At 37.9% G+C, this 22,459-nt stretch overlaps 2 long non-coding RNA genes and 1 pseudogene across 2 annotated transcripts; 2 read left to right on the top strand and 1 right to left on the bottom strand.

Moving 5' to 3' along the window:
* LOC109064434 overlaps positions 1–22,459 on the bottom strand; it is a 79,959-nt pseudogene that overhangs the window by 31,226 nt on the left and 26,274 nt on the right.
* On the top strand, positions 6,454–10,219 carry LOC122136539. The gene is made up of 3 exons (XR_006154208.1): positions 6,454–6,625; positions 7,145–7,397; positions 10,127–10,219. It is a non-coding gene; the product is annotated as an uncharacterized LOC122136539 (long non-coding RNA).
* Positions 13,020–14,841, top strand: LOC122136538. Its single transcript, XR_006154207.1, has 3 exons — positions 13,020–13,068; positions 13,409–13,507; positions 13,935–14,841. It is a non-coding gene; the product is annotated as an uncharacterized LOC122136538 (long non-coding RNA).

Raw genomic sequence — 22,459 nt, 5'->3', positions numbered from 1 at the left:
TTGTGCCCAATTCTGACCCCCTGCTAGATTATTACCCCCCTAGTATTGGTAGGTTTAGAAGTAGGTTTGGGGGAGGGGTTAGGATTAGGGGTGGGGTTAGGATTAGGCAATCGAGGGGGGTAATAATTTGGCAGGGGGTCAAAATTGGGCACAACACCTGTATCCAGGAGATATAACGTCGATTTGTATGGGTAAGTGTGCGTCTATGACTGATTGTGAGTACCCGTTTTAATCATAGCCAAACCCTCCTTGGTCATAGTATCATGTTTCATTGCTAATTCGATGTTATGCCGCTGTTGCGGAGTTAGTTTTATCTCACAGTATTAAGGCTAAGCTAGCGCATTCTCATGCTCTGTTCAGGGACGTCATTAGGCCTATTTTAGGGGGGCTGAAGCCACCCCAAAATGTTCCTAAGCCCCCCTAAATGATAATAAGAACAACAAAAATAATTCGATTTATCAACAACCGTATCCTCGTTCATATTTAGACGCAACAAATGATATATATCCAGCTACAAAAAATAGCCGAAAATGTCGGAAGTTGGACAGAAGTACAAAGAGTAGTTGTGCTATCAAGATGATGCACCTAATAAAACATTGTTTTTTGTTGGGTAAATGTAAAATCAGATGAGTGTATATAATATAAAATCGCAGAAAATGCAGAACATATACTGTTACATTGTAGAAAATATAGGGAAGAGAGGAATAGATTAAAGCAAAAGATAATTCAGATTGGAAGGAAATGGAACCTTGAAGGTGTTTTGGGAACAACAGGAGAAGGGGTTAAAAAAACTGCAGGATGCTGTCGTGGAATATTTGAAGGATACAGGGATGTATTATAGGATTTAGATAGAATATTTTTAAATGTCTTTTTTTTTTTTTTAATGTAAAGTAGATTCATATCCATGATGCATACTCCGATGCAGTAGGTGGCGGTATGCACCTGATAAGCCATGGTTGCAATCCGCCATAAAACTAAGAAGAAGAGGATGATGATGATGCACCCTGGATGCACCGCACCGTCTCGTTGCATTGGTGTGAACTGGCAGCTTTCAGCGCGTTGCAGACCGGAGCGCTGCAAGTAACTGGAGGATTCCTCTCGTCTCGTCGTAACTCTAGTTTGGTCTGAACTCGCTATGCACCCTCCCGCCCACACACACCGATACACACGCTAATGGTGAAAGGAAGATTGATAAGTGTCGTGATACAGAGTGAAACTGTACGTTGTTTTTAATTACCTGATTACCTTCTTGAGGTAAAGGAAAGGGGATATTTTGGTTTGCTATGGAAAACTGTAGTCTAGCTAGAGTGAACAAGCAAAATACAAGAAATGGTTAACTTAGCAAGCTAATCACAACTCTTTATTCTTTGACAATAATATAACCTCTATAATGGGCATATTCTAAAACAATATCAATCCCCATAGAATGTTGTTGTCACTGAAAACTAAATGTCAGGGTGTTAATGCTATTACCGTTGTATTCTTCAAGCAGATGAGATGGATACTTCGAAAGATATTTTAGCAGAGAGAAAGAAGCAGCCGCAGGCTTGTATGTGAGTCAATCCTAGTGACGTTCCTGTGTACCATTATAATATCTCAGTTGTATTGTCACCCAACTGCATATGTTTTATTTTATGTGAGTTTGCTGCTATACTGAACCTATTCAGTTCTGTCAGTGTATATATATATATATATATATATATATATATATATATATATTATTCTTAAGCATATGAGACGATTGTATAATTTGATATAATTGTGATTTGATACACTGATTATTTCTTTATCTCTGTTTATTGTAGAACCATAAACACGCATACCCAATAAACCTCTGCAGTATTCATGAAACCCCTTCGAATCTGACTCTTAATCCACTCCTGTGTCCTGATTGACACACGGAGAGGAGGCTAGGAGACATTTGAACCTCTTTAGAACTACAATCCTGATTTAGCTACTTACAGGGGTCATATGATGCTGCTAAAAGAACATTATTTTGTGTATTGGGATGTAATGAAATGTTTATGTGGTTTAAGGTAAAAAAAAAACCACACACATTATTTTCCACAAACTACATACTGTACATTATAGTTTCTCCTCCATGCCCCGCCTTCTGAAACGTGTCAATTTTCACAAGGCTCATCTCTCTGAAAAGAGAGGTGTGCTGTGATTGGCCAGCTACCCAGCGCATTGTGATTGCCCGAATACCTCAAGCGTGAGACAGAAATGTTATGCCTCTTAACATATTGTGATGCCTTGTCCGGCCCGGAGCGACTAAACATAAAACCCACTATAAACGTGATATAAACATGATTTCTAGTCATGTCTTCTTTTGGAAGGCAAAAACAATAGTATCGCTTGAGGGCGGCTTGAGAACGGTGCGGAAGGCGGATTCTGCAAAGGAGCGTACCTTGTGTTTGCAGCAACCTCATGTTACTAACTATCCCTGGGCTGGTTTTTGAGTTTCACTGTGTTGAGTTGATGTATTTCCTCAGCGACCAGCACGGAACAGCTCCAGGCATGACGAAGTGGATATCGTCCTCTTTTGGAAGGCCAAAACAAAGTAGTTTCTCTTTCACAGTGAAACACACAGCATCTATACGACATGGCGGCGGTTTGGCAACAACAATACTTACAACGAGAATAAAAGGTACGCCTTCTTTCTTTGCGTGAACATCTGGGTGGCGTTATGCAAATCTTTCCCAAATAGTGACGTAGATGTTGTTGTTCTTCCCACAAATTGACGTAGACATGTGGGGCGTGTTAGAACGAGCCATATTAAAGAATATCTCTTTGGATTTGAGACTTCAGTCTTTGCAACTTCACAGATCTTCTTTATTCAATAAGAGCTTGTCACACTCCAAAGAGAAAGGAAAATTTTAAATCGTATCATATGACCCCTTTAACAGTCAAAAAGCCTCTGATTGTTCATTGCATTCATAAGCTCAACAGAATCGTGTGTGATTGGTTATAACAGCTGTTACTTCTTGCCCAATTTGTTAATGAAAACAAGGGTATAATTCAAAGGAAAATCTGGAATTGGGATAGCCTCCAAAACCAAAAAAGATGCGTTTGAAAACATATGTGTGCTAATAAATGCAGCATGTTTGTAAAATGCTCATATTCTGAGGCAGATTGCCTGCAACAGCCATTTTAGGATAGTTTGTGGCTTGGTCTTATAGTGACTTAGGAGTCTTAGGAGTTTCACAGACTTAGACTTAGCGCTAAAACACTTTGTGAAATACTCTTAGAGCAAATTTTTTTTTTCAAAATTTAGGACCGACACACCCATTATTTTTAAGATTTTCTCCTAAATCGGCAAGTTATGAGTTACTTTTATTCTTAAGATGTTTTGTGAATACGGGCCCAGGACGATTTCAGTCAGATTCAGCTTTATGTGTCTGCATCAAGTCAGTAACTAGCTTGAATCTGGAGTAGTGTTTTAATTAAAGTGTTCATCGTTTAGTTTAAATGTGCACTGTAAAAAAAGGCAACTACTCATTTTCCAGTTTATGAAACCTTTTGAGTCTCAAATACTAAAAAATGCTATTTTCTTGAAACTACATAAAAATCCTTGTCAGTCCAACAAAATTACCCCAGATGTTGCTCCAACTTAGTAGGGGTAGCTGCAGCTTGGAGCAATGGGCATGCCAAAAGGTTTCTCATTGGTAAAAGGAGTTTTACTGTTTTGGCCAATCAGCGGTAAACATACGTGTACGTAATTTCCTTAAGACAAGAGAAGGTGGCGGAGGTAAAACGTGGTGTAACTCATCATATGTTTTATCTATGCTTTATGTGCCACAAATATGTATATATTACGGTAGCTTGTAACAATACGATCATAATTTATTTTCTTTTTCGTTATCTTTGCAGCTTTAGTAATTACAGTAGTTTATTCTTGTTGACAGACACGTTACAGTGAGACAAAACAATGACTACATATGGATAGAAGGCGAAGCCTTCAGAGTTGGTCGTTTGTATCGGTGTCCTTTTTGTGCAATACTGTACAGAATACATCTTGTAAATATAATATGTAAGGTCCACGCACTCTGTCCAAGGAAGGTATCCGGTGCTGGCTGAAGGTTTCTTGCATGTTCGCTCTTTTCAGCACGCAAAGTTATTCAGTTTAGGTTAAACTCAAAACTCCATTTTATTATCTAATCTGACTCCATTTTAGTATGACCTCGAATTTAGGTTGAAAGGCAAATTGGTTGATTTAATACTGTTATTATTCTGACATTTGATTATTCTAGTTGACTTTACTTTATATTTACTCGTTCATTAGGAATCTATGTCGCTCAGGGTGTATCATTCCGGCTGATGTACATGTACCCCCTGCTGATCACAAACTCTCCAGTCTGATCATTAGTCAGAGGTTTATGATACAATGAAATGTATACAATTTGCTACAATTTAAAAATAACTGTTTTCTATTTAAATATATATTGAGAGAAGTATTTATTCCTTTGATGGTAAAGCTGGATTTTCAGCATCATTACTCCAGTCTTCAGTGTCACATGATCCTTCAGAAATCATTCTAATATTCTGATTTGCTTCTGAAGAAACATTTCTGATTATCATCAATGTTGAAAACAGTTGTGCTGCTTCATTTTTTTCAGGATTCTTTGATGAATAAAGTTTTAAAACAGTACAGTGTTTATTTGAAACAAATGTTTGTTCTAACTTTTGATAATTGATAAGACATTGATAATAATCAAAAATGTTTCTTGAGCAGCAAATCAGTATGATTTCTGAAGGATCATGTGACACTGAAGACTGGAGTAATTCAAATTCAGCTTAGATCACAGAAATAAATTACATTTCACAATATATTCACATAGAAAACTGGTGTTAAATTGTAATACTATTTCACAATATTACTGTTTTTACTTCTCTCAAAGACGTAAAAAAATCTTACTGACCCCAAACCTTTAACGGTAGTGTAAATTACAAATATGTTGTTCCCACCTACTTAAATGGTAAAGAGACTGCCTGTTCTACAAATAATACATTTACTAAGGGATCACATGAAACACCTCATCAATAAATTGATTTTTGAGAGCATTAGTGGCAGTGTGTCGATTTTTGTTTATTGATTGGTGAAGTGTATCATGTGATTGAGCACCTGCCTAAAGTTTTTGGATGTGCGTTTATTAAACCTACTACTTGTGATTAAATCAGATATACAGTACAGACCAAAAGTTTGGAAACATTACTATTTTTAATGTTTTTGAAAGAAGTTTCTTCTGCTCATCAAGCCTGCATTTATTTGATCAAAAATACAGAAAAAAAATTAATATTGTGATATATTATTACAATTTAAAATAATAGTTTTTAAATTTATTATACTTTAAAATGATCATTTATTTCTGTGATGCAAAGCTGAATTTTTAGGATAATTATCACATGATCCTTTAGAAATCATTCTAATATGATGATTCATTATCAAAGTTGGAAACAGTTCTGCTGCTTAATATTTTTTCAGGACATGTGATACTTTCTTAGGATACTTTGATGAATAAAAAGTAAAAAAAAAAAGAAGCTATGTTTTTAAAATATAAACATTTTGTAATAACAATATACACTACTGGTCAGTAATTTGGGGTAAGTATTTTTTTTCTTTCTTTTTTTAAATAAAATCAATACTTTTATTCAGCAAGGATGTGTTAAATTGATAAAAAGTGATAGTAAAGAAAATATATTATTAGAATATATATTATTAGAATTATTATTATTATTTTTTTTAATAAATGCAGTTCTTTTTAACCTTTTATTCATCAAATATATTAGACAGCAGAACTGTTTCCAACACTCATAATAAATCAGAATATTAGAATGATTTCTAAATGATCATGTGATAGACTGGATGTTACATGTTACACTGAAGGCTGGAGTAATGATGCTGAATATTCACAGCATCACAGGAATAAATTATTTTTTTTAAAGTATATTCAAATAGAAAACTATTATTTTAAGTTGTAATAATATTTCACAATATTACTGTTTTTTTCTGTATTTTTGATCAAATAAATGCAGGCTTGATGAGCAGAAGAAACTTCTTTCAAAAACATTAAAAATAGTAATGTTTCCAACCTTTTGGTCTGTACTGTATATAGCAAAATAAGCACAAAAGGGGGGCAGCAGCAGCTATGGTGCTTGGCCTGTAGTAAGATCACAAAATTCTAATAACAAATTTATCAAAGTCCACTAAAGGAAGTAGAACATTTTGGTATTTTACTTTGAAATAGTCTTCCTAATAATATTTGGGGCTCGGACACACTCTTTTAGTTTAAATTAGATTAAAATACATTATTTTAGTATTCACACAATACATCTAATAACCATGCATTCCAGTTATATGTGATGAAATAATCTTTTGTCTGAAATAATATGAACAGCAGCAGCTATTTTAAACTTTCTTCTTTTGATTTCCTGTTTCTATCTCAGGAAGCACCATCCCAAGGTTACTAGAGATTGCACCAGCTCCAGACTGAATCCAAACTCACTTGTGCAGAACTTCAGATGACGCCAGCGCACACAGAGATTACAGATGACAGCAACTGTACATGGACACACAAAACATTGGACACACAAAACAAATATTATCCTTATATTGCCTATAAGGGTAAATTTGATGATTGTCAACTTGCTTTGTATTATTGCAATGTCTCTAATATCTGTAAATGAACAATATTTACTCTCTCTGAGTTGTGTACCTACATGTCCCCTTTTATTTGTAAGCAGCACTCCGCAGGATCATGCAAAATTAAATTACGAGTTTGACAAAATGACACCATGCAGGATCTAAATGAAAAAATGCTGGTTTGCATAAGTTTTGCTGGCAAATAAACGGTATCTTGGAAAAAGAAAAATAAATTGTTCTTTTACGTTACCAACATTGTAACAATACAAAATGGATTAAACATTTCTTAACTTACCCTTTAAAAATGAAAGATAATGTTAACTGAACACAAAACTAGAGACTTGTTTAGTAAGATTTTATCAGAAAATATTTTAGAATTTTACGCAGCATCACATGGTGGCTTGGCCAGGGGTTTGGTAAACCTCTGCCATCTGTCTCGCTCTCTCTCCCTCTCTCCCCCTTCTTCTCTCTCTCGACCTATCCCTCTACCCGTCCACCCAGCCCTCCAGGGGGGGCGGGACTGACTGCTGCTGGGTCGGACGCCGATCCTGTTTCTCTTCTCTTTCCACGCCAATCGTTTTTACCCCACTCTCTGCCACTAGAGTGGGCAGGGAGGTCGGGGCTGGCCTGTTGGCGTTGCGGGGACCCAGAGCATTTCATGGATAGGTGTCCAGTAATGGAGGTGAGGATGATGATTCAGGTCCTGGATGTCCCACAGGCCGCACCCGGTCAAGCTGGCTGGTACCAAATACCTGTGAGTATCAAGGGGGGTACCTATCACGGCCTTGGGAGATTCAGGATGTAACCAAACCTCGATCCACCAAAGGCTGATTTAACCTGAGACATTGGATACAAGCCGCTTGGTTAGGGTGTGGTGTGTGCACGGGGATGTGGTGGAATATCCCGTAGTGCCTATCATTATCCAATTCCGGGGACAAAAACATAGTGTTGAGGTGGCAGTTAATCCGCACCTCCGGCATCCAATAATTTTGGGAACGAATTGGCCAGCGTTTACTGAATTATTGGGTTGTTTGTGCATGGATGCCTCTTGGGGGGAAAATGCACCGGAAGGGGGTGCGCGAGTGCAGGTGGGAGAGACTAAACGGGGACCAATGAGTTCTGCTTCAGGGGAACAGAGCGAAATCGAGAGACTCATTCACTCAGAGCGCGATGACTTTCCCCTGGAGCAGTCTCAGGATGAGACATTAAAACATGATTTTGAACAGGTCCGTACCATCGACGGTCAGCCTCTCCAGCCTGCCTGCATGCTTTACCTATCCGTATTTTGCTATTAAAAGGATCGCTTTTATCGAGTGACCCAAGACTCTCAGACAAAAGAAGATACAAACCCAGTTATTAGTTCCAAGGAGCCACAGGGAAATGCTTTTCCAAGCAAGGCTCATTCTAATCCAATGGCGGGGCACTTAGGACAGGCAACGACACTAAATCCTCCCATTAATGCAGGTCCCCTTCGAGAGAATTGGTATGGACCTCATTGGGCCATTAGAGCGATCAGCAAGGGGACATCGTTTTGCATTAGTCATAGTGGATTATGCAACACAATATCCTGAAGCAGTGGCTCTCCGCAGTATCTCCGCTATGCAGGTCCGTGACACCTGTTTCGTCTATCACCCATTCCGAAGGAAATCCTCCGATCACGGCACCGTTGGTCGAACGTTTTAATCGCACGCTTTATCAAGTTATTGGGCATTAAATCAATCAGGTAGACCAGCGTCTATACCCCGTAACCACTGACAGTCTCGTCGAGAGGTAGATCGCACGCTTAAGTCCATGAGAATTGTCCAGGACGCCAAGAATTGGGATAAATGGTTAGAAACCCCTGTTGTTCGCTGTGCGAGAGGGTCCCCCAAGCCTCCACAGGGTTTTCCCCCTTCCAGCTTCTCTATGGATGCCAGCCCCGTGGGGTGTTGGAACGTCCCTAAGGGAAACTTTGGAGGACGGACCATCTTAAAGTAAAAACGAAATTCAGTGTGTACTGGACTTGAGAACAAAACTCCACACTTTGGGGCAGCTATCGATGGAGAATTTTGTTGCAAGCCCAGGACAGACAGAGAGCCGGCTATGCTATAACAGGGGGACTAAGTTGCCGCAAATTTTTCACAATGAACGGGGGAGTTAATGTGCTTTGTATTACTCCCAACCTCAAGTTCTAAAATTACTTGCAAAGTGGCAGGGGACCGTTTGAGGTCATACGGGCAAGTTGGGTAGCTCGATTAGGAGGTAGTACAGTCTGATAGGAGTGGAGCATGTCAAATTTTAAACACTACCTCAATCTCCTTAAAAAAAATGGAATGAGGCAGAATCAGTGATGCTGGCGATGGTGATTAGTGGAGAGATCAGGATCTTGTGGGCCAGAGACGAATGTCAAAACACAATCCTCTCACTCTGGCCCCAGGTGGAGATCACCTCTCGCCCTCCCAGCTCACTGATTTAGCTAAGTTGCAAGCCGAGTTTGCAGATGTGTTTTAGCCGCCCCTACCTGGCCGTACTAACCTTATTCAGCACCACATCAAGACAGAGCTGGGTGCGTGGGGGTTCGCAGCCGGGCCGTATCGCTTACCTGAACACAAGAAAAAAGTAGTTCAGTTCCAAATTAGGCGCGATGCTTGAAATGGGAGTGAAAAGAAGAATCCAACAGTAACTGGTGGTGAGCCCAATAGTTTTAGTTCAGAAAACGGACGGCTCAGTTAGTTTCTGTGTGGATTATCACAAGGTGAATGATGTGTGTTGAAGTTCAACGCGTATCCAATGCCATGGGTTGACGAACTGCTTGATCGGCTCAGTACGGCTCGTTTTTATTCAACACTGGACTTAACAAAGGGATATAGGCAGATCCCCTTGTCTCCATTTGTCCAAAGAAAAGACAGCATTCACAACAGCGTTCAGAATACACCAATTTGTTACCCTTTCCGTTCGGGGCTGTGTTAGGTTGGGCACCGGCCACCTTCCAACATCTCATGGATAAGATTCTACGGCCCCATGCTGCATATGCTGCTGCCTATTTAGATGATATCGTATATATTTAGTAATGATTGGCAGCGGCATATGCAGCATCTGAGGGCTGGCTTGAGATCGCTGAGAGTGGCCGGACTCACGGCCAACCCGAAGAAGTGTGCGATTGGGCGTGTGGAAGTAAGGTATCTGGGCTTCCACTTGGGGCAATATGGGACAGGTGCCTCCCCAAATTGACAAGAAAGCAGCCGTTGTGAACTGTCCGCTCCGCGACCCCAAGACCAAAAAGGAGGTGAGACAGTTCCTGGGGCTGGCGGGATATTACAGAAGGTTTGTACCTAATTATTCGGACCTCACCAGCAACTTTGACTGATCTTACTTAAAAAGGATGCGCCAGATATGGTCCAGTGGACGGAGCCGTGTCAGCAGGGTTTTACCCAGGTGAAGGCTGCTCTATGTGGCGGGCCGTTGTTACACTCTCCTGATTTTTCTCTCCCTTTTGTGTTGCAGACAGACGCATCGGACAGGGGGTTGGGTGCAGTCCTGTCCCAGGAGATAGATGGGGAGGAACGGTCCGGTGCTGTACATTAGGTCGTAAGCTCTCTAAGAGAGAGACTAAGTACAGCACCATTGAAAAAGAGTGTCTTGCCATCAGGTGGGCCATCCTCACCCTCTGCTATTATCTCCTGGGATGGGAATTCACTCTGTGTTCGGACCACGCCCCTCTGCATTGGCTCCACCGTATGAAGGATACCAACGTGCGGATCACTCGTTGGTATGTAGCTTTACAGCCTTTTAAGTTCAAGGTGATCCACAGGCCGGGTGTTCAGATGGCTGTGGTCGATTTCCTCTCCAGAAATGGGGGGGGGGGGGGGAGCGCCAGGCCGGATGGCTCCCTGGCCTGAGTCAGGCGGTGGGTGTATGTGGCAAGGGGGGCATGTGGTTCAGCAAAGTCTGCAGCGGGAGAGAGAGTCGGGAGATGTGGAGGAATTGGAGAATTAGTCTTTATTAGTCAGGTTTTGTCATCACAACTAAACCACTCTATTCCCAGGGTAAGCTAGAACTGAAAACTGAAATAAATGTGTATCTTATGCGTGTGTGTGTGTGTACATGTATACACTATACTTAAAAGATTTTTAAAAAAATCTTAAAAGATTAAAAAGAAAAAAAAAATTTGAGAGTGCATTGTAATATGAGAAACAGATTCGGAATTCGGAACCGCGTACTAGCACACTACTTTTAATATTTTTTGTAGTTTGTATTTGGAAGTTCAGGAAGACTCTTCACTGAAAATGGACAACTGGTTTTCGGAGATCAAAAGATTGCTTTAGGTTTATCTCGGAAGTTTATTATGCTAGCTTGATATTTTCGTAAATAAACTTGTAAAACAAACTGCTGATTAGCAGCAGAGAAAACTGACTGAATTTGGTTCCTGTATTTTATTTTAATGTATTATGTATGAGTTCAATTGAGTAATTGAAGTAGATGAAGTAGATGTTGGCAGAAAGTGTGGTAACACTGTTTCCTTCTCTGAAGATCAAGAAGGGAGAAGAGAATGAAGGATTTGTAAGTTTAACAAAGCCCACTTTGAATAAATACAAATTGGAATAGTAAGTGTGGTATGTTAATTAGTTAACAGGTTACAAATCAAATTGAAAATTTAGTGACTGTAATTGGTTTTATTTAAAATTTTTAAATTACAGTTACAATAACACCAAAAGTATATCCACTCTACTGGTTTGCTCGTCACACTTCATGGGTTCTTGTAAAAGTTACAATTGTTATCCTCCCCCTTTCATCCAGGAACATTTCTATGACCCAGTCTCCAGCAGTGGATTTATTGAGATAAGACTTCGAAATCTACGGAGGGGAAACATCATGATGATCAGCATCGCTACCAGCGCAAACATAGTTGAATAAGTGATTCCTCTGGAGTGTCCACACTTTGGAAATAACTGCTGAAGGGGAGGAGGAGTCAAAAGGATGATCAAAAAGGATGAACCATCTCCAGAAAACCTCAAAAACCATCAAATTGGGCATGGGAAAAACATACAGTAATCACAGGTTATGGGTTGCAAACAAGTCCCCAACAGTGAAAGAGATTTTTGAACAATATCCTCGATTTGTAGACATGCCATACTTGTGTAAGGAATTGTGTTTTGAATGGCTTTTCCTCATAGCTTAATTTTTCACTCATCATTATGTCTTATGAATTTTGGTTCAGCAGCTACGAGTTATCAAATTATTTTCTATAGTCCAACACGATTCTTTAGTAATCACACAACCCAAATGTGTGTATTCCACTGATCTATAATATAGAACATTATAGTATAATTATAACATATAGTCATATATAGACCAGTGGTTTATTTGCATCTCAGTGGGTTAGAAAATGATCATCATTAGTGTGTATTGGTAAACTGCTCTGCTTCTGTTTATCTGTGGTGCAGTGAATTGAGAACAAGAATGAATTGGGGCAAAGATAATGAGGATTTTTTTTTTTTTTTTTTTAATGGTAATATCTCATTTTAAATTCCATTTAATTATTAGTCTATTTCAACAGGGTCAGCTAAGTTATTTCAATTGGATAATGAAAAGGTATGAAATAGACTTGTCAGCAAAGGGACATGGCTGGTAGATGTTAAGTCCACATGAATTCTTTTTTTTTTTTTTTTTTTTTTTGTTTTTTTTTTTACTTTGTTAGCGCACAATTCTAGTCTTATGGTGAAAAAAAATCTCTGTGCAATTTAAATATATATATATTATGTGTTTGTCTTTGTAATATTTAGTCATAATCTGGAATTTTGCTTTCCCTCTGAAATGCTGTTCCTTCTCTTACATTAACCTTTAAACATCTTTTAACCACTCCTTTTAACCACTTACTGTTATTCACAACCTGGAATGGCCCACAATGCCTCTCTGAAGTTAAGATTGCATAAACCTGACTCAAAAAGACTCAATATTTTGTGAACATACTGAGGAAACACAGTAGTGTTATAATTGTGTATTCTATCCTGTGTTGTAGCTTGACAATGAGTTTGGAAAAATGTTTCCTGGGAAGGCTGACCTCTTTCTTTGAAAATGGGAAGGAAATATTGTTCCAAAATTCCACAGTAAAAAATCCTCTGATCATGCCAACTTATAATGAGAGTGGCTGATAATAAAGGTAGGCTACTCTTCTCGTTCTGTCAAAATGTTGTTGTTCTTTCAGTGGACACCATTAGTTTTAGTAGTTCTCTGAAGGCAAGGTTGGAGTTTAAAGTCAGCCATTATACCAGCCATGAAAAAGATCATTATATTTTATGTTTTTTCTATCATACTACAGATTGATGTTACAGAGCTCTTCAAATTCGTATTACATTGCTGCATCCGACTGTGTCAGAAAGGAGCAAAAGGGTGGGCCCAAATGCAGTACAAAGTCGGCCCTTGCTTATCTCTTGGACATTAAGCCGGTAAGCAGCTTAATTGTCCTTTTATGTTAGTTTTATTTTTGTTTGTCAGTTTTCTGTACAAGCACTTTGTGGTGATATTAAATTATGACTCTGATTTGCAAAAAAACTATGATGTTTTCATTTTGTTTTGTTTTTTAGGTATGCATGATATTAGATTTTTGCAGATATTTTTAAACTCCTTTTGGCCTAGTCTCTTAAAGTTATTTGTGTATTTTCATTTTATTTATTACCGAATGGGCATTAGGACCCAGGGGAGGCTGTTGTTGCTGCTTGTTAGTGACTGTTTACTCTTTCATGCTGGATGTTTCATTCTGTATGTACATTCTCAAATTAAATGCAGTGATCCAAAACAGTCAAGCTAATCATCATTCAGGCAAAAGTTTGCTTCAAGAATGACAACACTGCTAATGTGATTTTATCACTAGCACACCCTGAACACGTGAGCTTTTCGTCTTATCTGCAAGGCATATCGGCATATTTTTTTTCAAATCAGCTGATGTCATTGTTTACATCTTAAGCCTTTTAATATTCCAATTCCAATAACATTCCAATAATATCATGCATGCCTATTTTCTTTTGAACAAAAATAAGAAAATATCCCTGGCCTATAGTTAAATTAATGCAGATGAATTAAAGGGATAGTTCACCCAAAAATGTAAATTCTGTCATTAATTACTCTCACTCATGTCGTTCTTAATTTGTGTTCATAAGATGAACAAAGGTCTTATGGGTTTGGAACGACATAAGGGCGAGTAATTGATGACAGAATTGACATTTTTGTGTGAACTATCCCTTTAATTTGTGTTCATAAGATGAACAAAGGTCTTATGGGTTTGGAACGACAAAATATACTTTTATTTTTACAGGCTGGAACCAGCATCTCCAGCCTCCTGGATAATTCCCAGACAATGGTGGAAAGCCATCAACCCCAAATTGTCTGTTTAGGAACCCCTAAGTTCTACAGCACAATACATCATTGTGGCCGAGAATGACAAAGTCACCATTCCACTTGAGGATAACAGTCTGACGTGTGCCATCGACAAGCTGTTTAAAATGTATTGGGTTTGCAATGTAGAATATCCTGTCCAACTCATATCTGTCTCAATGCATGGTCAAGCTACAATCCCAGTACATTCAGAACAAGACTCTGACACCAGCATGAGTGAGGACTTCTCAGCTGCATCTTGCTCTGCTGCTGTTTATATTCTAGAGACTAATTTTGATGGCTCCAGTAATTGCGGCACTTCTGACTACCAAAGCTGTGTAGCAGCATTTGTTGCAAAAATGTACTCCTCTTCAAATTGTACCCTGACCGATGTGCAAAGAAGCATCACATGCACAAAAGAACTACTTTGTGAAGCCCTGGACTGTTTGCAAGAGTGGACCACATCTCTGCTTAATCGTTACTCTATACCCATTGATGAATTGCAAACTTTGATGAAAGATTTTGAAAGAGGACGAAATATGTTTGAGGAGTTTTATACCCCCTATAAAATGACCAAGTATTTTGCTGAAAATCACTCTTTTATCAAGCCAACAGAAATCTTCCTTGGAAACAGAGGTGACACTGCAAGAAAGCAAGGTAAATTAACTCAAGTGGTAATAGCAGATACATGTCAATACATATCTATTATTGATACCCTGAAGTTTCTTTTTGACAATGAACAAATGCAAAAGCTCTTTGTGGATTCAACTGAAAGTGATGGTAAATTGCGTGACTACTGTGATGGCTCACATTTTAAAAATTACAAATTGTACAATATATTTCCTCAAGCTTTACAAATTCAGCTTTATTTTGATGATTTTGAAACAACAAATCCTTTAGGCTCTAAAACCAAAGTTCACAAAATGGGAGCAGTTTATTTTTGTTTGAGGAATTTCCCTGCTAGTCTCGTCTCTTGAAAACATCCACCTATGTTTGCTTTTTAATTCTATTGACAGCGAAGTTTATGGTTTCAACAAAATATTTGAGCCATTGTTGGATGATATTAAATTTCTTGAAACTAGAGGGATAGAAGTTCAGATAAATGGCCAAAGTTCAGTGTTATTTGGCACAATATGCTTATTAACTGCTGATAATCTGGCCTGCCATTCACTTGGAAGATATTTGGAGAGTTTTGCAGCCAACAAATCCTGTCATTTCTGTCTGACTGACAAACATGAGATGCAGGGTATATTTGATGATGATTGTTTGGAGTTGCGCAATTAAGTTAATTACAATGAACATTTCATGCTTAAAAATCCTAGTTTAACAAGCATATAAGCAGACTCTTGCCTAAACTCTCTAGAGTACTTCCATATTACCGATAATGTCTGCGTTGACATTATGCTTGACATTTTAGAGGGTGTGGCTCCACTCAATATCAAACTAATGTTACAACATTTTCTATGAGCAAAAATTTGAGACCAGGTTGAAAAATTTTGATATGGGTGACTTTAGACCAAGCCTTGATTTCATAATGACCTAACTGTCATAGCTTTGACATAGATGAAAGTGGCACTGTCCAACACTAAAATTTTTATAATTCATGAACAAAAAACATTTTATAACATGAGATTGATTTACCATTTTTGTGGTAATGCAATGTCTGTATTTTAAAATGGGTTTTAAAGGCTGAATTTTGAGATTTTTTAAGTTTTCAGTTTGATATATCATTTTTGATTATTCTAAAGTGTGCACGGAGAAAAAGGCAAGCAATGAAGCCTTTTTTTTGCCAAGGTCAAATGTGGAGGGTGCACTCATTAATCTATTACTTTTCCTACATAATTTTTCCCTTGGTAAAATTATATTTAGGAGTCTTAGACCTTTCCAACGATATTAGTTTGTCATGAAGTGAAGGATTTAGTGAAGTAAAGGAGGTGTCCCGTACCGGGACGGTGACAGTTTAACAGGTTAAGAACATCAGAGAACCCCATTAAGCAAAATGCCAGTCAAATGTGGTGTCTCATTCTTTTTTTGCCTTTCCTGATTGGAAATTTTATAAGTGAAGGTGATAGTCACTGGAAATTGTTCCTTCTCCTTAGAGAAATTTGCAGTATAATTTTTGCACAAGTTGTTACCATATTTTTAAAGCAGCTAGTTATTGATCACCATAATTTGTTTAAGACTCTATATGCAAACAAATCACTAATACCAAAGCATGATTTTATGACTCATTACTGGCGAACCATGATAAAATGTTGCTCTCTGTCTAAATTTTGCTGCATGATATCTGAGGGAAAGCATGGTCCTCTAAAAAGACAAGCACAAGTTGTATGTAATTTTGTAAATATAAGTAAGACATTAGCCTACAAGAGTCAGGTTCAGACTATGTTTCATTGGAAACTGGGAAGTCCATTAACAGAAAAAAATTACTGTCCCAAATGTTTTTCCAGTCATGGTTGGATCTTTGGATAAAAGTGTTCTGTTTGTTGAAAACATGAGAGAGACTTTGGCTTTTTGATTTGACACATGTAGCACTGTTCATGTTTCTCACTCTGTTGGTGTTCGGTCAGACTTTTTCAAACTGGTTGTGTACTTGCTTTAAACTGTGACTTAAGAGAAGAGCGTCTCTTTGGTGAAGTTTTACACAGTTCCACAATGTGAAAAAGAAATTGTTTTAGTTTTTCTCAGAGTTCTATCACAAACGTACTTTCACCCACACTTGTATGCTTGTGCAGTCCAAAGAACAAATGAAATACAAAGTGATTAATTTGAGCAATGCTGCTGATGTAAAACCTCTTCACATGATTTCCTACAAAGAAAAACCTTTTTGTAGATCCAAGATATAAAATTGTTTCAAAATGTCTTTATGAAATTCAAATGACATGTGAATGTTGACTTTTTGAAAATGTAGCAGTTAAAATAAATAAACATATTTTTTTAAAAATGCTTTTTTTGTTTTGCATTCATTTTAACTGGCCAAAAATAGCACATCTACGACACAAATTGTGTGATTTATTACACATTAGTGTGTTAAATATTTTAACGCACTCCCTGTGTTAAGAAGAATAACACACTGGTTGAGTTAAAAGTAACACAAAATGCTTTGTCCTTAACTAGACACACAGGTGTGTTAAGATATAACACAGGTTGTGTTGTTTTTAACACATCCGTTTTAAGAGTGTATGCAGTGTTCACTGCTCCCTACTCCCTAAGCATGGGATATACGTTGAAGTGGACTTCACTGACAATAATCGCTCATTTGGAACGCCCTGGAACGTCATCAAAGAAAGGCAACGATGGAGTCACGCAGATTATTATATAACATAAATGAATATAGTAAATTTATTTTATTTCAAATTTAAATACATATAAAATACATTTTACAATTATGTATCTTATAGTCAAAAAGTATATGTTTAGATTGTTAACAGATTGTTGTGGTCTCATCTCATGCGCTTTCTTTCACAAGCGCAGTCTCAAAGTTAACTATCCTGAAGTAACATAAATAAAGTAAAATAAAAAATTACAGAGCCTCAGCTCTTTCTCCCTGGTTTTACTTCGTTTCACCTATTCATACAATACAATATGCAAATGTAACATTTATCGCCATAACCATTCATATATATATGTATAATTAACAACATTTATTACAACCCCTGCATTGAATAGCCTTTAAAAAACTCTTCTAACGGCTCTGCTCCATTGTTACAATCTGACTGGTGCCACTGTGCGCAATGACAGTTGGGTGATTTTCCCTCTCCACTTCCTGCAAAGTGATGTATTGATATTCCCTTAATCCCTAAAATCCCTGATTTTAACTTTCCTGCGTGCTCCTTGTTCCTCACTCCAACACAGTAGCAGCACATTGTGACAATAGGCACATAATTAAAATAACTATTAGGCTTAATAATAAAATAAAGAGAATTCACTGACAAATATCAGCTTGAAAATGCTAACAAAGGTGGATCAGTAACTTTTTTTACAGTTGAAAGGTACTGTGTTATTTCACCAGTCAGTCATGGAAGTTCTGGCAACATTAATTCCAGGAGAAAAGACAATTCTATAGATTTGAGTGCACAGGTTTGAGCATGCACATCTGAGTAAGGCTGGATGCACACTAGACGATTTTTGAAATCCTAAACAATTTTAAAACCATGGGAGACCACCAAATATTAAGACAGTTTCAACCGGTTGTTAGCCTTATAATCCTACAAACGCGCACACTACTAATGATTCCAGCAGACCGCGGGAACGATTTCACAGTGACACTAGGGCCTTTCGCACAGCTTTTAGTTCCAGAACTAAAAGTACAGTACTAAAGTACCAGTACCATTTAAAAGGGTTGCATTCACACCAACAGTGTGTACTAGAACGTAACGTAAGCCAGTCGACAGCGACGTCATTTGTGCATGGCGTTCAACAATAAAAACAAAGAACAACGATAACAACAGGGGGGTATTGCACAAAAGCAAGATAAGGGATTAAGATGGGATTTTCCAGTTATCCTGGCTGAATTTAGCCATGACTCGGTTGCATGAAGGGAGGCTAAATTAATCTACATTATGTTACTATGGAGATTTACACTTTGCAGCTAGCCTGCTCCGGAGCAGGCTAACAACCAGGCTAAGATTAATCTTAGTGATTTATCTGTTAGTTCTGCTGTCAATCCTTCTAGAAATTAATGTTTTACAGTCACTCCATGGTCTTCTGCAAATGTTGCATCATTTTAATTATCACGCATTAAAATACGACATATACTGTCATTCATCAAGTATCCCTATTTTAGTGTTATTAAGACTGTTCATATTGCTGTCAGAGGTTTGATGAATTTATATATTATTGCAGTTGTTGAGATTATAAGAAATGGCTGATGAAGTTGCAAATGTGGTTTCATTTAAGTCCATGACGAGGTCAGTATGTAGTGTATATATAGGCTTGTTCTAAATAAATGTTCCATTTGTTAGTCTCTTTCAACTCGAATAAAGGAATAATAAAATATATTTTGAAAATGGTTCTACTCTTGAGGATGGCAACAACCTTATAAATATTTTTAGTTAAATATTTTTATAAATATTTTTAAATATCCAAACCTGTATGAGTTGTTTTCTTATGTTGAACATAAAAGTGGAAAAATAAAAATAGTTTGGAAGTAAGTTGGATCAAACAGTTGTTTGTTTACATTGAATCTTCAAAATATCTTTCTTACACAAAATTGACATGACACCTGAAGCCTTCCGGAGTCCAGTAACACGATCTCATCATCGGCAGATGTGCCTTCCCTCTGCCATATTCAACAGAACTTGTATTGATAGTTTTGACAGGACGTGCCAAGCCTATGATTCTTTTTTAATAAAGAGAAGTCACCAGCGGATCATAGTCTGGTGGCTCCAGAAGTGCAAAGTCAGACAGTCCACGTAACAAAATCTAAATACTTGATTGTTTTCCATGTGCAGTAGTACGGCAGTAATGTACCTTGTATGAAGAGGCCAGGTCTCTCTTGCTGGGCCAGAGTCAGTGGCTGTCCCTCACTGTGTCCCTTCCCATCACTGGCTTCCCTTTATTCAACTCCAGGGCCAGCTCCTCTGCTGTGGTCAAGTCTTGGGTTGGAGGGCCACCCCCGTGCCAGATATATGAGCTTTTTTTTTTTTTCAATGCTAAAATCAACACAGACAATAAAATATGGCAGCAGACACTATTCATTTAATTTGGCTTTTTTTTTTTTTTTTTTTTCACATCAAGTCACTTACCAGCCTGCCAAAATGCTTTTCTTGTACTTGCTGCCAGGTCCTTTTTTGGCCAGAAGCGCTTGTTCTTTAAGAAGGATAGATACATAAATGAGATAAATAAACGATTAGATAGATAAAAACAGATCAAATTATCAGATTAGATTAAATCAATTAGATAGAAAAACTAAAACCTAAATAAAAATAGATAAAAGAGATAGAATTAACATGAGATAAATTAAATAGACAGATAAAAATGAACAAAATAGATCAAATACTGTAGATACGCATAGTGGATAAGTGGGTAAGCCTGGCAGACAATAGCGGACCAACTGAATGCATAAGTAGTCCAAATAACCAGTGCTCCACTGAAGCCATCATAATTACAACTCAAGGAGTTATTTGTCATTTCCCTAAATTAACAGTTGGACACTTTGCCTTAAATGTGACCAGTGGACATGCATCTTAGTCATGCAAGCACATGTATGATTAATTGCAAACACTTATACACTATGTGCATCTACAGTATTTGATCTATTTTGCTCATTTTATCTGTCTATATAATCTATCGCATCTATCTCTTTTATCTATTTTTATTTAGGTTTTTTTCTATCTAATTGATTTTATCTTATCTATAATCTGAAATAAAACTTTGTCTTTGTTTTATTAAAGAAGCTGTATTTCCCTTTTTACATATTATATGTTTCACCTCTTCATGTTTCCATTAGAAGCTGTTGCTCAGTTGGCGAGAAGTATGCCGCATGGGTTTTATCCATTTTTGCATCATTGATTCTGTGATCGATCCCGTGGTCTGTTTAAGAATGCCGTGAACGTGCACTTATCCCAACTATCTACACTTGGCTTGACATAGCTACACGCTCTCATCCTGGCTTAGCAAATGTGCAACAGACTAAGCCAGGATGTGCTGATTGAACTAGGTCAAGCCGCGCCTTTTCTGTTATCCTGGCTTTCTTAATTCTACTTTTGTGCAATGCCCCTCAGGAGGATGGACGACTCTGTGATCAGAGCTGTGTTTTTGTTGTGTCTCGCAGGTTTCACAATAATGGACATGGAATTTCGACGTATACGTAAAGCGATTGAAAGAACGGAAAGGAGGACTAAGAATCTAGAACGACAACTGGCAGTGCTACATTTGCTACAAGTGCCTGCACTTCAGCGTCCGTCTATCTGTCGCTGTTCTCCATACTTGTGAAATAAGTTGACACAATGTTTACAGTATGTTTACAGAGAATTTCAAATCATGGAGCGTGAGAGCATTTTCGTATGCATTTGGCCAATCAATGTCTACTTACGTCACGTGTAGTACCAGTTGTGCTCGTTAGACCCTGCTCTGGAGTAGGAGCTAATTTGGTTCTCGAAAAAGGCAGTCCGGTACTAAAATCGTACCCAGTTCCGGCGGTGTGAAAATGACAAAAAGTGGGTAGTTCCACAATTAGTTCTGGTATTATGAAAATATTCCTGCAGTGCGAAAGGCCCTACTAGATCTCATGGAGATTGGCAACATCAAACGTGACTACAGAAGGTAAACAAATGGAGAACAATCTGTGTTGTCAGCTGGCTCTCTCGGCACGCGTTCTGTTATACAGTGAAAAACAAAATATAACAAAGAATATGGGCGACGTATTCTGCTTTCTTGGCATTTTTGTGGCTGCCAAGTTTTAGATATAGAAGCACACAACATCCGGTAAGTGATGCTTGCTCGCTCTCATTGGCTATCGCGGGTATCACGTCAGAGGCAGCCAGATCAAGAGTCGGAGTTTAAAATTTTTGAGTCCGACGATGCTCTGTCTCAATCAGGAGCAGTTAAATAATTGTAATGACACCACACAATACAGATTTTTTTGGACAAAAAAACGTTGGCGACAAGCCTCAAATCGGGCCACGCCCCCCGATCTTTCAGAAATGCAAATCGGCCTTAAAGTCCCCATGAAATCAAAATTAAAGTTTTTTGGGTGTTAGTATCAATATGTTAGTCTTAATGGTATCTATAAGGCAGTGTGCTCCAAAATAGTGACAAAATTTACATTTAGAAGATATAAAGCATTCAAAGCTGCAGTTCATCACTTCCGCTAAAATGGCTCAATGATTTTTTTTTTTTTCTTTTTAATTGTAATTTTATTTTATCTTCTAATCTTATGTTCTGAGACTGATAAGGGCAATCAGATGAGAGAACAATGTCAAATTTACCATCCCTCCCATAGATGTTGCATTAGAAACACCCTTGCATTAATGTTAACTGTTTTTTTTTTTTTGTAATTTGATGCAAAGTAGATATAATACAAAGAATAAAATACAAATATGAAAAACTTCCGAGGATTTATAATGCTGATGACCGTTAAACGTGTCATCAAAGTCTTGTGAAAAGGGTCCATTGGCTATTTTAAAAAGGGGGCGGGGCTGCTCGATATGTCCCACCCTCTCTTCCTGTTTCAGTTGAAATTACGTCACCACATAGAATAATGCTGCATGTTTCAAGGCACTTCAGGGGACTTTTAAAATCGGCCTTAAAGGGATACTCCACCCCAAAATGAAAATTTTGTCATTAATCACTTACCCCCATATCGTTCCAAACCCGTAAAAGCTCTGTTCATCTTTGGAACAAAATTTAAGATATTTTGGATGAAAACCTGGAGGCTTGAGACTGTCCCATAGACTGCCAAATAAATAACACTGTCAAGGTTCATAAAAGGTATGAAAAGTCCTGACTGAATGGACACATTTT

Source organism: Cyprinus carpio, chromosome B3 (genome assembly GCF_018340385.1).
Source record: "Cyprinus carpio isolate SPL01 chromosome B3, ASM1834038v1, whole genome shotgun sequence".
In the NCBI taxonomy this organism is placed as follows: domain Eukaryota; kingdom Metazoa; phylum Chordata; class Actinopteri; order Cypriniformes; family Cyprinidae; genus Cyprinus; species Cyprinus carpio.
Note: the sequence above shows the minus strand (reverse complement) of the source record. Positions and strands in the feature narration are given on the sequence as shown.